The sequence below is a fragment of the Magnolia sinica genome, chromosome 15 (genome assembly GCF_029962835.1).
Source record: "Magnolia sinica isolate HGM2019 chromosome 15, MsV1, whole genome shotgun sequence".
Taxonomy (NCBI): domain Eukaryota; kingdom Viridiplantae; phylum Streptophyta; class Magnoliopsida; order Magnoliales; family Magnoliaceae; genus Magnolia; species Magnolia sinica.
The window spans coordinates 53,439,432-53,464,358 of NC_080587.1; the positions used below are offsets into that span (position 1 = coordinate 53,439,432).

At 39.0% G+C, this 24,927-nt stretch overlaps 1 long non-coding RNA gene across 2 annotated transcripts; it reads left to right on the forward strand.

Moving 5' to 3' along the window:
- The first annotated feature begins 391 nt into the window (after positions 1-391).
- LOC131227195 (uncharacterized) lies at positions 392-23,128 on the forward strand. Of its 2 annotated transcripts, XR_009162095.1 has the most exons (4): positions 392-681; positions 1,746-1,803; positions 2,865-3,010; positions 23,116-23,128. It is a non-coding gene; the product is annotated as an uncharacterized LOC131227195 (long non-coding RNA). The 2 variants fall into 2 exon arrangements; XR_009162094.1 differs by lacking the exon at positions 23,116-23,128 and having other exon boundaries at positions 2,865-3,104.
- The last annotated feature ends 1,799 nt before the right edge of the window (positions 23,129-24,927 follow it).

Genomic DNA, 24,927 nt, shown 5'->3' on the forward strand with positions numbered 1-24,927 from the left:
GAGTATCGTAAATTGATGTAACAAACACGAAGAAAGGAGAAGAAAAGGAAGTGAGAAAAGAGAAAGAAAGAAGTATGGAGAGAGTGTGGCTGCTGTGTAGCCCAAACCGGACCGAACCGAGCTCGGTCTGGTTGCAGGCCTTGCCGATTTTGGTGCTGCTGGAGTTCCAACTCACGCACACACACGGAGAGAAGAAGGAGAGATAAGAAGAGGAAGAAAAGAGAGAGAAGAAGGAGAGAAAAGAAAAGAAAGAAAAGAGAGAGGGAAGGAGAGGGCCATTTTTCTCCTTCCTTCTTCTTGTCGTTGGCTCGCTGCCGCACTCGGATCGACCTGATGGGGTTGTCGAGCAGAGCTGCTAGCTGTTGCAGCAGGAGAAAAGGAGAATAAGAAAGGGAGAGTGGGGCTATTACAGGACTACTGCTGCAGCTGAGTCGACTCAGTTCGTTCCACCGAGTCACTGATGCAACTGCCGAGTTGCTGGGTCAGGCCTCCGTTGATTCATTAGGTGAGGGAGAGAAAGAAAACAGGAAGGAGAGAGTGATAGAGGAGAGAAAGGAATGAGAGAAAGAGAGAGGCAGTAGGTGGGTGGTTGCTTGAGCCGAGTCAACTTGGTTGGGACCAAGTCAGCTAGGCCGAGTCGACTCGCTGGATGTTGAGTTGGGCCGCATTTCTCCCGCCTAGGTACAAATTCTCTACCCTCTTGTATCATGATTTGGATTGGACTACCTGATCAAATGTTATAGTGGGTAAACTCACATTTCTCAAAATCCTAACTGTAAGTTAAATATGGGCCAAAGTCCACTATATAACCTAGTTATTGTAAATAAAATTGTAATTATCATATAGTAGTAATTTATTTAATGATAGATCATGGTATCTAGCATCATGGTTAGATTCACTATTGATAGTTGTAACTATTAGCATTAGAAAATAGTTAACATGGGATTAGTATAATACTTGATTGATATAATTATTAATATTAGTCCTCGTTGTATTATCATTAGTAAATACTCCATTACTGTCACTTGTATTTCCTAAGAGATTATTAGTCTGTAAAAAAAAAAGTTAGATGATGTGGGTACATTCAAATATGAATATGGATGGATCAATACTCCTATTACGGATACTATTCGATCTGTTGTACAATAATAACAATAATAATAATATTAATAACAATTTAGAATTTAAAATCCTAAAACCTAACTTCAGGACTAAACCCTAGGATGGAAGTCCCGATCTTACACTAAAAACCCTAATATAAATGATTCAAACACTGGGCTATGGCCTCAAACCTAGGTGGTACGTAGAACTCGGATCAAATCATACTAATTGGTGTCGTCATAATAATTATTAACTAATGTCAACCATAACACTAATGTTAATAAATATCTTATAATTATTAAATTAACAATAACGTTAAGTTCACAAAATCTAACCTAGACCTAAACTTGAGGATGAAATCCTAGACCTAAGCAGTCTAAACTCTAGGTCAATACCCTAACCATAGATAGTGTGTTAATATTAACTAACAGTTACTACTTATTATCCCTTCCAATATTAATATAAATTAATTATATAAATTAGGTTTCGACCCCTAAGTAAAGCCTAAAACTAAACTCTAGGACGAAAACCCTAATTCTATGTTAAAACCCTAAGATAGATAATTAAAACCCTAGGTTGTGATCTTAAACCTAAGTAGTGTGCAGAACCTGGATCTAATTGTGCAAGTTCGTAAATTGTGATAGGATACAACTCTAAGGGTGCAAGCACTTAGCGACACTAGAAGGCGATTCAAAGTATAAAGTGATGATTCTTCCCCTTGAGCTTTTCATCTTCTCATTAGCTTAAGTTATAGTTTTTATTTAAATTTATATTTGATATCTCTCTCTTATAATCACATGTGTTAGCTGGTGAAAATTGAATTGCTATATTGCCTGCTTAATGTTCATCTTGTGTATTTGTTCATGAATTATTTGTGGATTGCTTATGAAAATTAAACTGGTACATCAGTGGGTAACCCGCACTTATAAATGTACACCCATACTTGGGATGTAACTCGATTGACAATGATTGCTATGGACCTTCGATCTAGTGGTTATTGAGTGGTGGTCTAGATGGATCATTGATGTGGGCCTATCATCCAGGGTTGTTGTGTCTAATGGTTTTTTTAGGATGGTCCTTATCGTATGGTTTTGATATTCGCCCTATGTGGCATATTTTGATACTCACCCTACGTTGTTTTGTTTTGATATTTTTCCTATATGGGTTCGATGTTTTATACTGTGCAATCATGCGATGGTAAGCCCCATATACTGTAATATGATTGGCCACTAGTCGATGGGTTTTCATTAAATATCTTAAGATGGTAGATCTCATGGGCCAGGGATGGTGGTAATGGGAACTATGCCCAAGCCGTCGGCCTACGCTGGGCTCTGAGCTCCCCGTAGTGACCTTGAGCTTACCTAAATTGGCTTATTGTAACTGGACTAATAACGGTTTGGCTAATTATACATCCATAGCATGTTGGCGATGACGGGTGGCTAATCTGGATGTTGTAGCACGTGCCCTTAGGATCTTCGGAGTATCGTTTCGCTAGCTCCTAGACTACCAACTATCGACCCCTGTTCGACTGGATAATTTTCCCAGGTCGATGATTTGCATGGGTGACAAGCCCAAGTCCAACTGGATGTGCATCCCCAGGCCGATGTGCATTCATGAATCCATGCATTTAAAAAGACCGCATCATGTATTGATTTGATTGCTTTGTTGTTTTATAACTATGCTTACCTAATGCGGCGGTGTGTAATCTTGAGGAAAATTCATACTGAGCTTGCAACTCATCCATCAAATATATAACCGTACAGGTAGTGCAGGTGGCCCCGTATATTGGTGAGGAGCAGGTTATGGTTGACAAGGGTGCATGATTCTATTTGTTAAGGGTTGCTACAGGATTTCACAGTTCAAGATTGTTGCAGTTTACCTTGTTTCACAAGTAATATTAATTCATTTTGTATTCATAAGAATGGGGACATTGGTTTGTATAAGTCATTATGGGTAACCACTTGTATATTCTAAATGAAAATTGAAACTTCCCTTTATGCTTACTTGTCTATTCTACGCTTATCTACTAACTCTGATGAAAGATAAAAGAAAAATATATACTCGACTTTGACCATCCTTTAAGGTTAACACTCGGGTTTTTGGGAAACGGGTCGTGTACTCGGGTCCTAAAAACACGGGGCGTTACAATTACCCAAGTCTAGCAAAAATTCATTAATATTTTTGTCTATTACCCAAGTCTTACGCTTTCGTTATATTTCTTAAAAGATGCTTAGACACACCTGCTCCTGTTGTAATATATGGCAGAGTATTTGTGGCTTACATGTGCCAATGTATCATTGTCTAATCCTTTGAGCACCGCAAATGTGCTAGGTTCAGTGTTCAATAATGCTCCTCAGGTACTGCATTTGTCACATCTGCTAGGCTATATTTGTGGCACATGTATTGTCAAGTGCTTCACATGTGCCATGTATGTGAGTTGGTGTGCCTATACTTTATCTTACATATAAGTATAGGTGTATTATGGGAATATGCTTAAAGTATTGAACTTATTGAATACTTGCATTTGATGACCAATTTAAGTCTCTAAATTGGGAGATCCATTGTGCCTATACTATAGACTTGTATATAAACTAATTTCTCATTTGACATTTCTACTCTGCTCTAATAAAAGCTACTCTAATAAGCCTTCTTTTTTTTTTTTTGTTCTAACTCTTATTTTAAATGAGTTCATTTACTAAAATCATGTTTTCAAAACTTAAAAAATAACTCTTATTTAAAATAAGCACGTTTGGTCAAATATTCAAATAAGAGTTTTTTTAAAGGGATAATTGTTATCATTTTTAAAGATTACAATAACTCCAATATAAGAGCAACTAAGATGGTTGTTTTGGTGGATCTCGTCATAGAACGACCGTGCCCCAAATGGCAAATGAATAGATGGCTATAATCTTCTTGTTTTAAGACATTTGGACTGTCCATTATATCAAACATTGGATGTGAATCGTCTATCATATGGAACCCACTTTTGGTGTGGATTGTCCATCATGTGAACCAAACCTTTAAAGTAGGCCATCCATCATGCAAGGCCCATCTTCGATGTGGCCCATTTATCATCAGGGGTTGACCTTTGATGTGAGCCATCCATTATGTGGGCCCACCTTGATGTAGGTCATTCATAATGTGGGGACCACCATATACCAATGCCAATTGTCCTTTATGGGGGGTTCCTTAATGTCCACTACCCATCACATGGAATCCATATTTAGTGTATCCGTCGTGTGGACCCTCCCCTTTGAAGTGGGTTGTCCATCATGTGGGGCCACTTTTTATGTACACTATCCATCATGTGGGTGCACCTTCTTTGTGAATCATCCACTAGGTTAGACCTTAGATGTGGACTATCCATTAGGTGGAGCCCACTTGATGTGGACTATCCATCATGAGTAGCAACACTTTGATGTGGGCCATCCATCATGTGAGGCCCACTCCCTCCATTATGTGAGCCACATTGATGTGGGCCATTCATTATGTGGGGCCCCACCTTCAATATGAGTCAATCATCATGTGGGCCCACCTTTAATGTCAACCGTCCATCACATGGGCCCACCTTTGATGTCCATCATCCATCATATGGGTCCCACCTTTGATGCAGACTGGCCATTAAGTGGGGCCCACTTAACGTGGATGGTCCATCATATTAGGCGACACTTTGATGTGCGTCATCCATCAAGTGGGCCCCACTTTTGATGTGAACCCTGCATTATATGGGTCCACCTTGATGTGGACTATTCATCATGTGGGGGGCACCTTTAATATAAGTCTTTCATCATGCGGGCCCACCTTTGGTGTCCACCATCCATCACATGGATCCCACCTTTGCTATGGACCGTCCATCATGTAGGGCCCACTTGATGTGGATGGTCCATCAGGCGGGGCCACATTTTGATGTGGGCCATCCATCATGTGGGATCCACCTTTGATGTTAACATCCATCATGTGGGTCCAACCTTTGTTGTTAACCATCCATTATGTGGGGCCCAACCTTCAATATGGTTGTTCATCATGTGGGCCGACCTTTAATGTCAACCTTCCATCATGTGGCCCCACCTTCATTGTCCACCATCCATTATGTGGGTCCCACCTTTGATGTGGACCATCTATCGTGGATCATCCGTCATGTGAGGCCACACTCTGATGTGGGGCATCCATCATGTGGGGCCCACCTTTGTTGTAAGGATGCATTATGTGGGCTTACCTTGATGTCGACTATTCATCATGTGGAACCCCACCTTTAATATGGGTCATTCTTCATGTGGGCTCACCTTAAAGAGATTGTGAAGATATGAAAAGATGGCAAGATGGGAATTACTTAAAAAAGTTTAATGACAAATTTGTCCAAAAATTAGAAAACAATGCCTACAGCTCATTTGAGTAAGCTCTTAAAGAAAAAGTGACCTATGCATTATTTAATTTTTAAGAATTGTTTTATTAGTTTCTTTTTTTAAAAAATGATAAACTTAGAGCTTTACTGGATAGTTTAACTTATTGTTTTAGAATAAATAAGTTATTACTAGTAGAGAGGCCAACCGGCCCTTAATTTTTCTAATTTTTAAAACAAAGAATGTATAAAGAGTTTAAGTTCCATATGCAATGTGCTTTGGCCAACTTACACAAACACTCATGCTCGCCCCTACACACTCACATACTACATTCGGACCACAAGGGATGCACGAACCCGTGACCTTCTATTGAAACTCCAGAGAGTTTACCACTAAGGCATAGGAACAAGTGCAATGTCCATGCTTTAGGATATAGTTGGTGTCCATATGATCTAATTGTAATGTTTAAGATCTGGTAGATTAGACCATCTATCATATAATTTTATTGGTACCAGTATCTTAAAGGTTTTCAATGGTTTTACGAATGTTTTTTAACCATTGATATTTTATTTTAATTGTTGAATATTTTCATCACACTTGATGGTAATTTCGATGGTTTAATTTTGTGATTAATCACCGATTTGTGTAAAAATTAGATTGAAGATAGATGACCATATTTAGTGAAGGAATGGAGTTAATTTAAATACATGGTTAAACATGATTATAGACTTTATATGTAGTAAATTATACTAAAGTCTATAACATGATGGAGCATTATATTAGTATTTCCTTAAAATCTTTACTCTTATTTATAAATAAAATTCTATCTTAAAGGGACATGACACAAAAAAATAGAGTTCCTTGAACGCCCAAATCTCTTACGCCATCGCCATTCAAAGACAGAGAGCGAAAATTAAGAAAAGAGAGAAGAAAGAATCTTCTCTCCTTCTTCCTTACATTTTTGCATGTCTACACATGTAGGGACCATTGTGGATCTCTCTACGATCTACCTTAGCTTTGCTTTAGGATCTAGCATGTTGACTTTCATCTTTTCCTCATTTAATATAGATTTTGGCCATAAGTTTCTACTTTAAATGTTTCAATGATGGTGATCAAATGTCACATTTAAACTTAAATATCTGATTTTAATTTTCTTTAAACACTCAATAATATCTAAATATATATCGGCAATGTTTAATCCACCAACCATATGGACCTTTGAAGATTTAAAATTTACTATAATATTTTCAAAACTCTAATATTGAGCCTGCTGGTTAGGAGTTAGTTTAGAATTATACTCTTCTCATCAAGTCGGTTCAGAGTGTCTATGGTTAATAATTAATTGGGCAGGAGTTTAGGGGTGTTAATGGGACAAGACAACCAGACCATAGCCCAACCCTAGTCCTCTAAGCCTTGGCCATAGCCTAGAGTTATGAGGAAAGCAATTTAAATGATGGACGATTTGAAATAGACCAATAAAAAATGTAACCAACGAATATGCACTGTGAAAGAGAATAGCTCACATTTGTCTTTAAACCATTCATTCTTGTTGTATAATGATGGCCCACTTTATAGTTAGCATGGCTCGAACACTGGGCTTAGATTTCAAGCCAAGGCTTGGCCCTTTAGCCTAGTTTAGAGGTCCAAGCTCCGGCCTCTTAGGGCCTAGTTGGGTTGCTTGGCCTTTTGCTACCGTTGTAGGAGTGGATTGACCTTGCTGGCCTGTGGGGTCACAGGAGCCAGACCTTGGGGTCAGTGCTTGTATTCTCTAAGGCACCTTGCTGGCCCTGGCGTAGGCGGTTGACATGCTTGCTTCTATAAGAAGAAATGATGGTTGAAAATAACAGGCCTATATCTAAAGTGCACGTGCGTGCCTGTCGAAGGAATGACCCAACAGTCCCAAGTCCTGATTCTTTAGCACATGCGAGTGCAATTCCCTTGTTGAATCTCTCCTATTTGTTTTGCCTTTGTTGTGGCAAAGAATTCAGCCTATGTCGCTACTTTCATGAGCCCATATGCTGAGTGTTTGATGATCCGTACCGTCCCCGTTGTGAAATCTATGACAAATGGGCCACTGTAGAGAATATTTTTATGAAATTAAAGAAAATGTAAATGACTATAGTCATCGGACCATGTCAGAAAGTGGGATGGTGAAACCAAGGATTCTGGGTTACCACAACGGATGGTCCTGGCAGGGGTTCTCCATGCCCACAGTGATGTATGTATTATATCCAATGTGTACATGCATTTTGACAGATCAGTTTAAGTGATGAGCATAAAATAAGATAAATTGAAGGAACAAGTGAACAACCACAGGAAATAGTAGGGATTGTACGCCTGCCTTAAAAACGTCTTAAAGGTCACAACTTTTTGGATCAAGCTGATATTTGTTTTTTCCCTCCATCTAGGTTGATGGCAAATAAACACCATGGTAGGCCTGAAGAAGGTTTCAACAATTGGGTTCATTGTCACCCACCGATTCTTATGAAGTGGTCCACTTGAGTCACCGATTCTTATAGTCTGGTCTACTTAAGCTTTTGATTTTGCCTCTTTTTAGCTTCAACACCCAAAACGATCTACCAAAATGGATGTTCGGTGTAATAAAATGCATACATCAAGATGGGCCTTAGAAAGATGTTGTCTCTATGTGAGTCCTGGTGAGGGGAGCCGATTAGGTGTGGCCTTGGTCCCACCGACTGTGCAACCCTTGTTGTGAAGCCCACTTTGATGCATGTATTCTATCCACACCATGCATCCATTTAGCCGAATCATTTTTAGGCACGAGACCAAAAATGAAATAGATCCAAAACTCTGGTGGATCATACCAAAGGAAACAGTGGTGAACAAATACAATAATCAGTCTTGATCCAAAACTCAGGTGGTCCACACCCCATGAAGTGTTTCGGCTTTTAAAATGTTCCTAGTTTTCGACTGAATCTTAGTCTCATATTGGGCTGATTTTTAAGATTTACTTTAAGTGATGTTACCTGATAAACGGACAGGATGTCACACATACAACACAATGGCCCCAAACAGCTTGGGCGTTGTTCGCGACGCGTAAAATAGGTGTCGTAGATGATTCTGATCCACTTCAAGTTGGCGCTTGGTGGGTATAAAAATGTCGTGAAACCCTTTGTCTTTTGTACTGTGAAATACCTCTCTCTCCCTCTCATTCACTCTTTTGCCGCTTTAACCGCCTTTGAAAAAAGAAGCCTCAAACGGTGAAAGAAGAGAAGGAGAAGGAGAAGAATCTGAAGAATAATTAGAATGCAAGGAAAATAAAAAGGAAAGACGTCTTCATCTATGGAAATTATAAAAGCTACTATGGCTACCGTGTAATAACTCTACCCTCTCTCTATCCTTACCTTCTCTTTTCATTTTCGAGGAAATTAGGTTCAAGATTTCAGCCCTCTCTGTAGAGGGAGTCGGCTTGGGCGGGTTCTGAGTCAACTCAAGCAAGTGAAACTCGGAAATTATTTCAATTTCTGAGTCATACTCCGAGATTCTCTTTTGATTAACTACTGCAGCTTTGGAGTGTTTTCGTTCTGAGAATTTACGGCTTTTTTGTAACGTTATTTATGTTTTTTTTTTCTGTAATTGTTTTTAAATTTTAGTTTTATTGATTTATTTATTTGTCATGTTTAGATTAGGCATGACAAGAGCGAAGATCCGCGACTCCTCTGCAAGTGAGGGATTGTGCAATAAAACACACATCGATAATGTTTCCAAAAAATGAATTGAAATAATAAAATAAGACGCCCGGTTCCTCTGCAAGTCCTTGTAGAATAAGCTTATTTTAAAAGAGATGTGCATGGCCCCTTGTGTTATGTGTATGCATCTATGTTGTCTATCCAGTAGTAGCCCCACCTTGAAAAATAGACACAAAATCAGGTAAGTCCAATCATTATATGGGCTATCAAGTGAATTTGGAGATTTTTGGGTGGTTCTTGATTGTTTTCTTTAGTGTCATTGGATGGGCTTGAATTCGGACACCACATCGTCATGGTCTGGCTCACTGGATGGACATGTAGAATCATCCATTAGGTAATTTATCAGTTGCTGCAATGCCTCATATATGTTTCCCTGGATGGAAATGCTAAAGAGTACTCTTGGATAGAATGATCCAAGCCATCTAATTGGTTGACCCTTGTAAACCCATGATTTCGGAGCAGCCAGGAGTGTGGGAATTGAAATCAAGGATTTTAAAATAAGGTCAATGTTTGGCACTCCTAAGTCTTGGATTTCATTTTCAACCAAATTTTAAATCTTAGATTTCAGCCTCTTCTTAAAACTTAGAAGAAAAATAGGCTGCAAAATTCATAATTTTCAATCATCAAACTGGCATAATTAACATTTTGTCCTATCTTTAACGTATTTATACTTATTCACATCATTGGATATTTTCTCTTACATTAGCATTATGATGATGAGAGGCCACAAAAACCAAGCCTATACAAATATTATGTATCATTGGATGTTTTCTCTTACATTAGCATTATGATGATGAGAGGCCATAAAAACCAAGCCTATACAAATATTATGTAGGCTATATAAAAAAAAAATGCCAACCACAACAAAGAGAGAGAGAGAGAGAGAGAGAGAGAGATTTTATTTGACTTATGAAATTAATGATTCCACCTTTATAAGCATCCTAATATTTGAAATTACCATTTTTTTTTCCCAATGCTCTTTGATGGTTGGTTAGTACAATAATTATTTTACATGCGTACACACGTATGTCATGTTAGAATATTTTAGAGTATTTAATTCTTCACATTCATTATTTGGTGAATGCATAGAAAATGATTTCCAAAATTCCAATGGTCAAAATCCAACTCCCAAACACAATTTTTGAAATTCAGAATTTTGAAAATCTATGCTCCCAAACACCACTAAAAATCTCAAATTTGAAATTCAGGGTAAGGAATTCAAGTTTTTAAATCATACTCATAAATAACTTACAAGGGAAATTGAAGGAAGTAATGGATAGGCATTATTTGATCAATTTCAACTTTCGAAACATGAGTCATCCATGGTGAGTCCCCTACAAAGGTCTTGATGGCTTTTCCTACCATGTTTGCACGTGGTGATGTGGTTGTACCATACTTTGTTTCATCCACTCCTCCTGTCTCCATCCATGGTAGAGTTTGTTACACAAGAACACCCAGACATTTGAGTGACCGTTTATGGTAGCAAAAATTCATTAATATTTTTTGTCTATTACCCAAGTCTAGCAAAAATTCATTAATATTTTTGTCTATTACCCAAGTCTTATGCTTTCGTTATATTTCTTAAAAGATGCTTAGACACACCTGCTCCTGTTGTAATATATGGCAGAGTATTTGTGGCTTATATATGCCAATGTATCATTGTCTATCCTTTGAGCACCGCAAATGTGCTAGGTTCAGTGTTCAATAATGCTCCTCAGGTACTGCATTTATCACATTTGCTAGGCTATATTTGTGGCACATGTATTGTCAAGTGCTTCACATGTGCCATGTATGTGAGTTGGTGTGCCTTTACTTTATCTTACATATAAGTATAGGTGTATTATGGGAATATGCTTAAAGTATTGAACTTATTGAACACTTGCATTTGATGACCAATTTAAGTCTTTAGGATAGGAGATCCATTGTGGCTAGACTATAGACTTGTGTATTTACTAACTTCTCATCTGACATTTCTACTGTGCTCTAATAAAAGCTACTCCAACAAGCCCTTTTTTTTTTCTTTTTCTTTTTTTTGCTAACTCTTATTTTAAATGAGTTCATTTACTAAAATCATGTTTTTGAAAACTTATAATATAACTCTTATTTAAAATAAGCACATTTGGTCAAATATTCAAATAAGAGTTTTTTTTTTTTTTTTTTTTTTTTTTTTTTTATCATTTTTAAAGATTACAATAACTCCATTATAAGAGCAACTGAGATGGTTGTTTTGGTGGATCTCGTCATAGATTGACTATGCCCCAAATGGCAAATGAATAGATGGCTACAATCTTCATGTTTTGAGACATTTGTGTATGTTCTGTATGCAGAATTGCAGAAGGACCTTGTTGTGCATAGGATATGGAGATCGAAAGAGATCAATGACTTACCTTGTTGGGACGCCATTGGTGTAGGTCTGATGCTAGAGTCTTCCTCTCCTTACACCCTTTAGAGAAGATATGATGGGGCTCTAGTTCCTGTCGTTGGTGTTAGATTGGGGACCCACCCCTGTTAATATAGGTTAGAGGGGTGAGGAGTTTGAAACCCATCAAAACTCCTCTCCCCAAGGCTCTACACGAATTTGTAATCCTAGTTCCTTTAAAACATTGTGTGTATATCACAGTTGTAGCACTCCACCCCTTACATGAATTTCTGAATGTATCACAACTTAGTGGGGCCGGCTGGTGCACCCGACCACATTATCCAACCCTTAGGACAATCCAAACCGTTGATCAATAAATCTCACCTTATAGAGTTCTTACATTCTCCCACTTGGGCCACATTGATAAATGTCAATTATTAATCTTTTGAAAAACATCTTTTGATTTGAAGAAACAACCAAATGGTTAACCAATTACACTATTGAATTATATGGGTAGTGCTATGACAATCTAGTCCATTAAGACTATCAGTATCAAATCACGGTAGTCATCACAACATTTAATCTAAGCGAAGTGAGGCTAAGCACGGTCACATATACCAATAAATTTAGAGGTGTACAAGAGTTGAACCAAGTAGAGCTTGGCACAACTCAACTCGGCTCGGCCACTTGATGACCCCAGCTCGAACTCGGCTTGGCTCGGTCCTCGAACCTGATTGGCCAGCTCAGCTCAGTTCGGTCAGCAGCTCGGGCCAGTTCGAGCCGAGTTTGAGCCAAAATCAAGCCGAGTTTGCCTGTGCGGTATTTTCACAAACACATGGTTTGCACCTTCAGAATCCCATTGTATATAAAACAACAACATTGGTTTTTACAAGTATTTTATCAAACACCTTGTAAGCAAATAAAAATTAAGGAAAAAAGGGTATTTATTTCATATACGTACCTTCCTTGCCACCAACCACACTTCATTAAGTCATTTCATTAAACACTTGGTGGGCAATAACAATATCAAAGTAACCGAGTCACCGAATTGAATCAATCCGAGTTCGTTTTGAGTTAGGTTCGATCCGAGTCGAGTCGAGCTCGGGCAAGCTCGAACTCGGTTCGAAATTTTTTCGAGCTAAAAAAATTAGCTCGACTCGACTCGAACACAGTTTCAAATCGAGTCGAATCGAGCTTTTTCGAGTCGAGTCAAGCGAGCTACCAAGCTAACTCTGCTCATGTAAAACCCTACCAATAATCTTAATGACGTAGATATGGAACCAAGAAGTGTGGTATAAGGATTACACATGTAGTGTGATGATGTGTGCCTATCCTTAAGAGGTCCTGAAGCTTTTAAAATGTCTCCAATGAGACACAACTGTAGTTCTACTTACTCAAAATTAGATTGCGCATACTTAGAGAGAAGTAGAAATAAACTTTATATCAGATTCATCAAATAACTTTATTAAATGAGATCTCTTCAATGTCTAAAGGATAAAACACGCTCAAAACTCCCACTAACTGAAAACATCTGTGAGGTTGATGACTCTCATGGATGTTACATGCTCCTAAAATGGCGTGAGTGGATTCGCAACCATCTGCTTAGTGCCGATGAACTCCACAGACACTTGATGATTCTGAACTCTTTCCTTTACAACAAGATACTTGATGTCGATATGCCTCGACCTTGATGAGTGCTTGTTGTTAGTAGAGAAGGAAATCGCAGCTGAATTATCACAAAATATTCTTAATGGTTTCGGGATATGCTCCAGTACACGCAAACCGAAGAAGAAGCGTTGTAGCCATAATGCTTGATTAGATACCTCATGACATGCAATAAATTCAGCTTCCATAGTGGACAAGGTTGTGATAGACTGTTTCACGCTTTTTCAAGACAGCTCCTCCAACCATCATGAATATATAACCTGAGGCGGACTTTAGCATCAATGCAGCCTGCAAAATTTGTGTCTAAGTATCCAATTAACTCCAAATGATCGGATCTTCTGTATGTGAGTCCGAAGTCCTTTATTCTCTGTAGATACCTCACATTTTCTTTGCAGCTATCCAATATTGCATTCCTTGATTGGATAGGTATCTGTCCAACATTCCAACAACAAACGCAATGTCCGGTCACATATATACTTGAGCATACATTATGCTCCCTACTGCTGATGTGTACGGCAGTTCCTTCATTCGATTCTTTTCCAAATCATTCTTGGGACACTGGAATTGGCCGAATTTATCACCCTCTACAATGGGTGATTGTCCACGAACACAATTTTGCATGTCATACCTTTCGAGTATCCTAGTAATTTAGGCCCTCTGTGACAAGTTGAGCAGTCCATGAGATCTATCACGACAAATCTCAATTCCAATGACATAAGAGGCATCACCAAGGTCCTTCATTTCAAATATTTGTGAAAAGAATTTCTTGGTGTCGCTCAACATACTGATGTCACTGCTAGCTAACAGAGTGTCATCAATATATAAAATCATCATAATGAACTTACTCTCACTGATTTTAATGTAAATACATTCATTTGCGATGTTTTCTACAAATTCATATGAGGAATTTACTTCATGAAACTTTAGGTACTACTGTCATAAGGCCTGTTTCAACCCATAATTGGATTTATTTAGTTTATAAACCAAATGTTCTGAGCTATGGGCTACAAAACCTCCAGGTTGTAACATATATACATTCACATGTAGATCTCCATTGAGAAATGTTATCTTTACATCCATCTGATGTAACTCTAAATCCATATGAGCTACAAGAGCCATTATGATCTTGAATGGGCCTTTCTTAGATGTTGGTGAGAGAGTCTCCTTAGAGTCAATGCCCTCACACTCTTAAAACCCTTGGCAACAAATTTGGCTTTATATATTTCAACATTACCCTTGGAGTCCCGCTTGGTTTTAAATATCCATTTACAATCCATCGGCCTTATTCTAGAGGGTAACTCAATAAGATCTCATACTTTATTGTCCTTTATAGATTTCAACTAATCTTTTATGACATCAAACCAACGAGAAGGATCAACACTTTGTTTGACTTGTGCATGGGATTCAGGATCATTTTCCATCCCAATGTCAAACTCGTGCTCCTGTAAGTATATGATATAATCGTCTCGATTTACAAGTCTTCTCTCTCTATCAGATATTCTCAATGGTTTAGCTTGTTGTGTGTGATTTTGATTTTCCTCATCAGTGGGTTGTACACGAGGTTCAACGTGGAGTTCTACAGTAACTGCGAGGTCGACTGTAACATTTATATCCATGTGATCTTGAGTGACTATGACTAGAGTCACAGTCATTTCTTTCTCAAATACAAAGTTTCTAATGTTTGTGCTCCCATTATTTTCAGTGTCCTCGATAAATCTGACATTCCTAGTCTCAACAATCTTGATAGAGTGGGAATGACAATAGAATCGATAACCTTTTGACATTTTTAGATATCCAATAAAGAAATAACTTATGATTCTGGGATTAAGCTTCCTTTCCTGCGGGTTATAAATTTTAGCCTCAGTAGGACATTCCCAAACATGTAAATATCGGAGACTTTGTTTTCTCCCATTCCACAGCTCAAAAGGGGTTTTGCTTACCGATTTGCTAGGGACCCTGTTAAGGATTTGAACTGCAGTTTTGATCGCATCACCTCAGAGAGATTCTGGTAATGTCGAATTGCTAACCATGCTTCGCACCATATCTATAAGGGTGTAATTACGCCTTTTAACAAAACCATTATGCGCTGGAGTATCAGGCATAGTGTATTGGGTGACAATGCTACAATCTTGTAGGTATCTAGTGAATGGCCCTGGATTGCGACCTGATTTGTCATATCTACCATAGTATTCGCTACCATGGTCAGATCTGACAACTTTAATCCTTTTTATCAAGTTGATTTTCAACTTCAGCCTTATAAATTTTAAAAGCATCCAGGGCATCAGATTTTTTACTGATGAGATAAAGGTGTTCAAAACGAGAATAGTCATCTATGAAGGCAATAAAATTTTGTGTCTATTACAGGATGTCGTAGGGAATGGTCCATAAATGTCCGTATATATCACCTCTAAGAGTCCTACACTCCTTATTGCACATTTCTTTTTGGTTCTTGTCTGTTTTCCTTTTATGTAATCAATGCACACTTTATAGTTGGAGAAGTTTAGAGAATGAAGAATCCCTTCTCGCACAAGCCTGTCCAATCTCTTACGAGATATATGACACAATCGCCTGTGCCACAGCATAGAGGAATTCTCATAGTTTAGTCTATGTTTAGATCCTATTTTATTTCTATACAAGCTATTAACATTATAGATGTGTGAGGCAATCAAGCCTAGCTGGTATGCTAGTATAGGTTGTTTACCATAGAGCCGGTGCCAACTTTAATCGAATTAAGGTAAATATTGAATCATTTATTCTTAAATTGGAATGAAGATCTCAATTTATCCAAATAAGAAATAGAGATTAGATTGCGCCTTATAAAAGGCACACAAAATGTATCTACTAAATCCAATAAATAACCGGACTCTAACCTAAGCCTATAGACTCCAATTGCCTTTACGTCGACTTTAACACCATTGCCTATGTATATTGAGCACTCTGCATCAGTTGGTGGTCTGGTCTGTAGTAAGTCCCACATAAAAGTACATATGTGAATAGTAGTTCCCGAATTTATCCACCAAGAATCTACTGATACATCAGTTAGATTGGATTCAAAACAGACTAGAATTATATTATTGCCCTTCCTTATGAGCCATTGCTTATACTTTACGCAGTCTTTCTTTTGATGGCCTGACTTCTTACAAAAGAAGCAATTATTACCTTTAGCCCGCTTACGGCTCAATCCATTCCCAGGTCAGTTTTCAACTGGAGGACCATGAGGTCCTGAGGATCCCTCGTTAAAACCATGTTTCCTTTTTTGTTTCTATTACGTACAGGTACATGTCTTGAAGTTACAAGATCAATATTCTTACGGTTTTTAAAAGATTTTGAAGGCTCAAATTTTTCTAGAGTAATGACCCAATGTAAACATCCCAGGAATGTCTATATGGCCTCTATCCATTGATGCATTTGAGTTAGAATTGTAATTGGTTACAAAATATACTCACATTAGTAGATTGTTTACATAAAACAATTCATGAATGAAATTGAATATCAGGCAAAATATATTGCAAGTTCAATTGACTAGGGCCTTCAATTAAACTTCCTAGGATGAAGATGGGCCCAAACATCCAATCCTAATGAGAATCGGTCATCATCATCACTCCTCCTGCGGGAGGTAATCATAACATGCAAGTGACTCTCCTCATCATGGAGCTAAGTGATGTCAGTTATGTAAATCTAAAACACTCAACACTTGCGAGTAAGATGAGCATTACATCACTAGTACCATTTACTCCACCCCTTTCATGCCCCTGCTAAATGGTAATTGTCTGTGTTTTCGTCACCATTCGCATTGGACATAAACGCAATTGAATGCAGTTCTTTAACTGAATATCTAATATCATAAGTCCTGATTCTCGAAAATTTTCACCAATTGCGGTCACTGTGGTGGCTAATACAATCAGATTCAATCCCACAAATTTTGACTTAGGATCGCGATTTAATCCTACCCTCAACGGATTATCAATTAAATAGTCTGATTTGGCCCAGAAAGCAGCTGGCATTGGGGGTCTTAAAAGGAAACAAACGGTTAGGTTTTTCTCTCCCCTTTCCTTTCAAATCAAAGGTCCATGTCAACTTCTAAAAGATGGGTAATGGGCCCTACAATTAAGCCAAATTGAGACTCCATATGATCTAATCATCATCAATTAGCGATGCACATCTAGTCTTAACATTCATAAGATGACAATCTAGATAGAACGTTTACCTGAATCAGATGGACATTCAAGTCCTTGTTAGGGTCCATAAAGTGGACCGCAAGGATCTAATACTTTAAGTGTCCACATGATTAAAGGTATAGATGTTCAAGTTTTCTCCCGTCAAATAGCCAGATTTTTCACTCATTTTAAACTGAATAGACAGTTCAGATCTAAGATAAATGACCTCCTGAGAAGAAGGCCCATGGTATAAAGCAGTCCAAAGATTGGGTCTTGATGAATAAGAGTATGGGCAAAAAAAAAAAAAAAAAAATCCCAAAAAAATTTGTTTAACAAATGACCCAAGTCTGGCCCTACAAACATGTGAAATGGGCCTACAATTGGGTTCACTGTAATTCACACTTAGGCCCACGATCAGCCCAAGGTTGATGGGCAAAAGAATGTATCCATAAGTAAGATCCACCAGGTCGATATCACCGAAACCTTTCAGTCTTAAAGGCCCAAACTCAAACAACAACTCAGCTTAAGCTCGCTCAATGCCCAAAGCACAAGATGAATCAAGCATAGGCCCAATGGCCCTACTCGAAATGGCCCAAGATGACCTTAACCGGGCAACATGTTAGTGGGTGTTACCCTAACCGTATGGGCCCCACCTTGGTGAATATATTTTATATCCACGCTATCCATCTGGACCAAAACATATTTTAGGAAACAACGGTGATTGAATTGCCACCATAAATAAAATACCTTGGGCCCACCATAATGTTTATTTTCCATCCAAACTGTCAGGCCGTTGATTGGTTCAAACAGACCGGATGAAGTTCCATCCAAACTGTTGACTAGTTCAAACATCCGTTTTGAGAGTTCATATTAGGAAATGAGACAAAAATTAAGGTGGATCCAACACCAAGTGTGTCACATGAGGAGAAATTAGGAAAAGAAATTTCTACTGTTGAAACCTTCCTGGGCTCCACCTTGATGTTTATATGCCATCCAAACCCTTTATAAGGTCATTACCACTGGGATGAAGTGAAAATACCCCAAAAAAATAAATAAATAAAAATTCTTGACGCAAAAAATTTATGGCCTAAAGAATGTTTCAATGATTCACACTGAAAACCCACTGTTTCCTCTCGTGTGACCAGTTTAAGTTTTTGATACACATAATTTTTGGTCGTCGGTCCTAAATGAGCTCTCAAAGAAGATAAACAGGTGGATATCTCAAATACATCGCAGTGGGCCCCACCCTGCATCCTTCAGCAGCGAAAGGCTTTTGTGGGAATCCGCGTCCCTGTACCCATTAGCATCCCAAAACAGGGACGTGGATTTCTGGATAAAGCCTTTAGCAGGAAGTTCTCGCGCTGGGATGCTAAGTGGGGTCCACTATGATGTTTGTTATAAATCCATCCCATCCATCCATTTTCTGAGATCATTTTAGGACATTCGACCGAAAATGATGTGGATTCAAAGCTCAAGTGGGCCATAAGAGAGGGAAAACTTGGGAAATATTTTTCTATCGTTGAAACCTTTCTGGGCTCAACATTGATTTTTATATGCCATCCAAACAGTTTATAAGGTCATTCCCACTTGGATGAATTGAAAATACGAAAACATTAGCATGATAAGAAACTTTTGTGGCCTTAAAAATATTTCAACGATGGTGAATGAATCACAACTGTTTCCTCTCGTGCCACCTAATTGAGTTTCGAATCCATGTCAATTTCAGCCGAATGTGCTAAAATGATTTTCGGAAAATGAATGGACGAGATGGATTTATCACAAACATCACGGTTGACCCTACTTAGCATTCTAGCGCAGGAACTTCCTCCCAAAGGATTTAGCAGGAAATCCCCCTCCCAAAACACGGAAACAGATTGGCTACTTCCCCTGACAACAACAATTGGCTGGTGGTCAGTGCTATGTGGGCCCCACCATGATGTATGTGTTTCATTCATGCTGTTCATTTATTTTTATAGATCATTTTATGGTATGAGAACAAAAATGAGGTATATACCAAGCTCAAGTGGACCACATTACAAGAAACAGTGTTGAATGAATTTTGACCATTAAAAACTTTTTGGGGTGATAAAAGTTTTGGATCAAGATGATCTCGATTTTTCTCTTCATCTGGGCCTGTATGACCTAATCAACAGATTGGATGTCAAATAAACACGGGCCTTAGGAGGATTTTAATGGTGGATATTAAATCACTATTGATTTCACGTGGTGTGGCCCATCTGAGATTCATATCCCTCTCATTTTTGGGATCAAGCCATAAAATGATATGTAAAAATGGATGAATGGAATGGATGAAACACATAAATCATAGTGGGCCCACAGAGCACTGACCACCAACCACGGATTTGCTACTCCCCCTGCCACCAGCCAGTGGCTGGTGGTCGGTGCTCTTTGGGCCCACCACGATGTATGTGTTTCATTCATGCCGTCCATATATTTTTCTAGATCATTTTATAGTATGAGATCCAAAATGAGATATATCCCAATCTCAAGTGGACCGTGTTACTGGAAACAGTGCTCCATGAACGCCGACCATAAAAAACTTTTTGGATCAAGCTGATCTTTGTTTTTTCCCTTCATCTGGGTCCGGATGACCTAATAAACAATTGGATGTCAAATAAACGTTACAGTGGGCCTTAGGAGGATTTTAATGGTGGATATCCAATCACTATTGTTTTCCTGTGGTGTGGTCCACTTGAGATTAATATCATTCTCATTTTTCGGATCAAGACTTAAAATGATCTGTAAAAATGGATGAACGGAAGGGATGAAACACATACATCATGGTGGGGTCCACAGAGCACCGACCATCAGCCACCGGGCTGCTAACGGGGAGTAGCCAATCCGTTTCCTGCTAAAGGGAACTGAAATCCCGTGTCTGCCAAGCATAGGTCCCAGAAGTTGTTACCCGAAAACTTAGCCACCTCTATTCCAAAAACATTGTCCGAGAATCCCAGTCACAACGCCTCTTCCTTCCACAGTTCCGACAGTGGCGCCACCAACGCAGCGAATGACCAGCCGTCGCACAAATCTGATTGGGGAAGAAGAGAGGTAGTGATAGCAGCGATGGGTTGGATGCCACCATTAAAGGTGGTTGGCGGTGCTGATTGGGAAGATGAAGATGGGCAGCGATTTCGCTGCTATTAGCCATTGATGCCGACAGTTATTAAGGTATGCATTTCCCCTCTTTAGACATCTGAAATTCCTCATTGCTGGTTTTAGGGATCGAAAGACCCTAATATCTCTGATTTGGGGATCGTAATTCAAGATCCGTAATTGCTGGATTTAGGGATTCGAAAATCCCCAGATCTCTGGGATTGAAATCCCTAATTTTCCTGATATGTTGTAATTGGGGATTAAAATCCCTAATTGTGAAAATCAAAATTTCTGATATCTGAAATTGGGAATTTGGAATCCATGATAGTTAGTTTGATCCTCCATGAGGAGTTTGAAACCCATCAAAACTCCTCTCCTCAAGGCTCCACACGAATTTGTAATCCTAGTTCCTCGAAAACACTGTGTGCTTATCACAGTTGTAGCACTCCACCCCTTACACGAATTTCTGGATGTATCACAACTTAGTGGGGCCCGCTGGTGCACCCGACCACATTATCCAACCCTTAGGACAATCCAGACCGTTGATCAATAAGGCCCACCTTATAGAGTTCTTACAATTTGGACTGTCCATTATATCAAACATTGGATGTGAATCATCTATCATATTGTACCCACCTTTGGTGTGGATTGCCCATCTTGTGAGCCAAGCCTTTAAAGTAGGCCATCCATCATGCAAGGCCCATCTTCGATGTGGACCATTTATCGTTAGGGGTTGACCTTTGATTGGGGCCCTCCATTATGTGGGCCCACCTTGATGTAGGTCATTCATAATGTGGGGACCACCATCAATGCTAATTGCCCTTTATGCAGGGCCCATTAATGTCCACTACCCATCACATGGAATCCATATTTAGTGTATCCGTTGTGTGGGCCCTCCCCTTCGAAGTGGGTTGTCCATCATGTGGGGCCACTTTTGATGTCCACTATCCATCATGTGGGCCCCACCATCAATACAAGTCAATCATCATGTGAGCCCACCTTTAATGTCAAACGTCCATCACACAGGCCCACCTTTGATGTCCATCATCCATCATATGGGTCCCACCTTTGATGCAGACTGTCCATCAAGTGGGGCCCACTTAGCGTGGATGGTCCATCATATTGGGCCACACTTTGATGTGCGTCATCCATCAAGTGGGGCCCACCTTTGATGTGAACCCTACATTTTGTGGGTCCACCTTGATGGGGACTATTCATCATGTGGGGGCACCTTTAATATAAGTCTTTCATCATGTGGGCCCACCTTTGGTGTCCATCATCCATCACATGGATCCCACCTTTGCTATGGACCGTCCATCATGTAGGGCCTACTTGATGTGGATAGTCCATGCGGGGCCACATTTTGATGTAGGCCATCCATCATGTGGGATCCACCTTTGATGTTAACATCCATCATGTGGGTCCAACCTTGGCTGTTGACCATCCATTATGTGGGGCCCAACCTTCATTATGGTTGTTCATCATGTGGGCCTACCTTTGATGTCAACCTTCCATCATGTGGTCCCACCTTCATTGTCCACCATCCATTATGTGGGTCCCACCTTTGATGTGGACCATTTATCGTGGATCATCCATCATGTGGGGCCCACCTTGTTGTAAGGATGCATTATGTGGACTTACCTTGATGTGGACTATTCATCATATGGAACCCCACCTTTAATATGGTTCATTCTTCATGTGGGCTTACCTTAAAGAGATTGTGAAGAGATGAAAAGATGGCAAGATGGGAATTACTTAAAAAAGTTTAATGATAAATTTGTCTAAAAATTAGAAAACAATGCCTACTGCTCAACTGAGTAAGCTCTTAAAGAAAAAGTGACCTATGCATTATTTATTTTTTAAGAATTGTTTTACTAGTTTCTTAAAAAAAATAAATGATAAACTTAGAGCTTTACTGAATAGTTTAACTTATTTTTTTTTAGAATAACTAAGCTATTACTAGTAGAGAGGCCAAACGGCCCTTAATTTTACTAAATTTTAAAACTAAAAATGTATAAAGAGTTTAAGTTCCGTTTGCAATATGCTTTGGCCAACTTCATGGAACTAATTGCAGTGATTTATATGTGGGTGCTACTATATTATTATTATTAAACACAAACACTCACGCTCGCCCCTACACACTCACATACTCACTGCATTCGGACCACAAGGGATGCACAAACCCGTGACCTTCTATTGAAACTCCAGAGAATCTACCAGGCACAGGAACAAGTGCAACGTTCATGCATTAGGACATAGTTGGTGTCTATATGATGTAATATGGATCTATTGGTTTCTTAAGGACATTGTTATGTTTAAGATCTGGTAGATTAGACCATCTATCAAATAATTTTATTGGTACCAATATCTTAAAGGTTTTCAATGGTTTTACGAATGTTTTTTAACCATTGATGTTTTATTTTAATTGTTGAATATTTTCATCACACTTGATGGTAATTTCGATGGTTTAATCTTGTGATTAATCACCGATTTGTGTAAAAATTAGATTGAAGATAGGGGTCCTTACTCTTGCCCGGGTGGTAGACTCCCAAGAGTTTCAACTCCTGGTCAAGGGTTTGAGTGCCCATAGGTGGTGAAATTCCACTAGCGTGAGTGTGTGTGCGTGTTAAAAAAATAAAATTAGATTGAAGATAGATGACCATATTTAGTGTAGGAATGGAGTTAATTTAAATACATGGTTAAACATGGTTATAGACTTTATATGTAGTAAATTATACTAAAGTCTATAACATGATGGAGCATTATATTAGTATTTCCTTAGAACCTTTACTCTTATTTATAAATAAAATTCTATCTTAAAGGGAAATGATACAAAAAAAGAGAGTGCCTCGAACGCCTAAATCTCTTACGACATCGCCATTCAAAGAGAGAGCGCAAAACTAAGAAGAGAGAGAAGAAAGAATCTTCTCTCCTTCTTCCTTACATTTGCATGTCTATACATGTGGGGTCCTTTGTGGATGTCTCTATCAGCTACCTTAGCTCCGCTTTAGGATCTAGCATGTTGACTTTCATCTTTTCCTCATTTAATATAGATTTTGGACATAAGTTTCTACTATAAATGTTTCAATGATGGTGATCAAATGTCACATTTAAACTTAAATATCTGATTTTAATTCTCTTTAAAAACTTAATAATATCTAAATATATATTGGCAATGTTTAATCCACCAACCATATGGACCTTTGAAGATTTAAAATTTTCTATAATATTTTCAAAACTCTAATATTGAGCCTGCTCGTTAGTAGTTAGTTTAGAATTATACTCCTCTCATTAAGTCGGTTCGGAGTGTCTATGGTCAATAATTAATTGGGCAGGAGTTTAGGGGTGTTGATGGGCCAAGACAACCATACCATAGCCCAACCCTAGTCCTCTAAGCCTTGGCTATATAGCCTAGAGTGATGAGAAAAGTGCAAGACTCCTATCAGGTGGGCCACACATGATCATCGGTTTAGATCTGACCGTTAGATTATTCAGATTGAGCGATTCAGTAGGCCCCACTTCAGTTGTGGTCATTGTATATATGTTTGGGGCGGGACGCTTGAACTGCAATCCTTATACTCGGTCATTAAGCCAGATATGAAAACATAAGATGTGAGGAGATCGTAGAGGCTAGAAGTGTGATGGGTAAGCTTCTAGCCCTCTTTCTTATAAATAGATGTTTTGGTCCCATCACTAACATAAGAGAGAAAACCCTAGTCCCATTGAAGGTTTTCCTAAAGGTGTGAGGTGTGGAAGACCAGGATTCCCGTCGGCTACGTCGAGGAATCGAGAATGTCTTCCCAATCAGGTACGCTTTAAGATTAAAGCAAATCTCCATTATTGATGCATGGATGATCCGTCAATTTTGCTATACAGATCTAATAGAAAGTAATTTAAATGATGAACCATTTGAACTAGACCAATAAAAAATGTAACCAACGAATATGCACTGTGAAAGAGAATAGCTCACATTTGTCTTTAAACCATTCATTCTTGTTATATAATGATGGCCCACTTTATGGTTAGCATGGCCCGAACACTGGGCTTAGATTTTAAGCCCGGGTTTGGCCCTCTAGCCTAGTTTAGAGGTCCAAGCTCCGACCTCTTAGGGCCTGGTTGGGCCGGTTGGCCTTTTGCTACTGTTGTAGGAGTGGATTGACCTCGTTGGTCTATGGGGTCACAAGAGCCAGACCTTGGGGTTAGTGCTTGTATTCTCTAAGGCACCTTGTTGGCCCTAGTGTTGGCGGTTGACATGCTTGCTTCTATAAAAAGAAACGATGGTTGAAAATAACAGGCCTATGTCTAAAGTGCACGTGTGTGCCCGTCGAAGGAATGACCCAACTATCTAAGTCCTGATTCGCTAGCACGTGCGCATGCGATTCCCTTGTTGAATCTCTCCTGTTTGTTTTGCCTTTGTCGTGACGAAGAATTTAGCCTGTGTCGCTGCTTTCACGGGCCCACATGCTAAGTGTTTGATGATC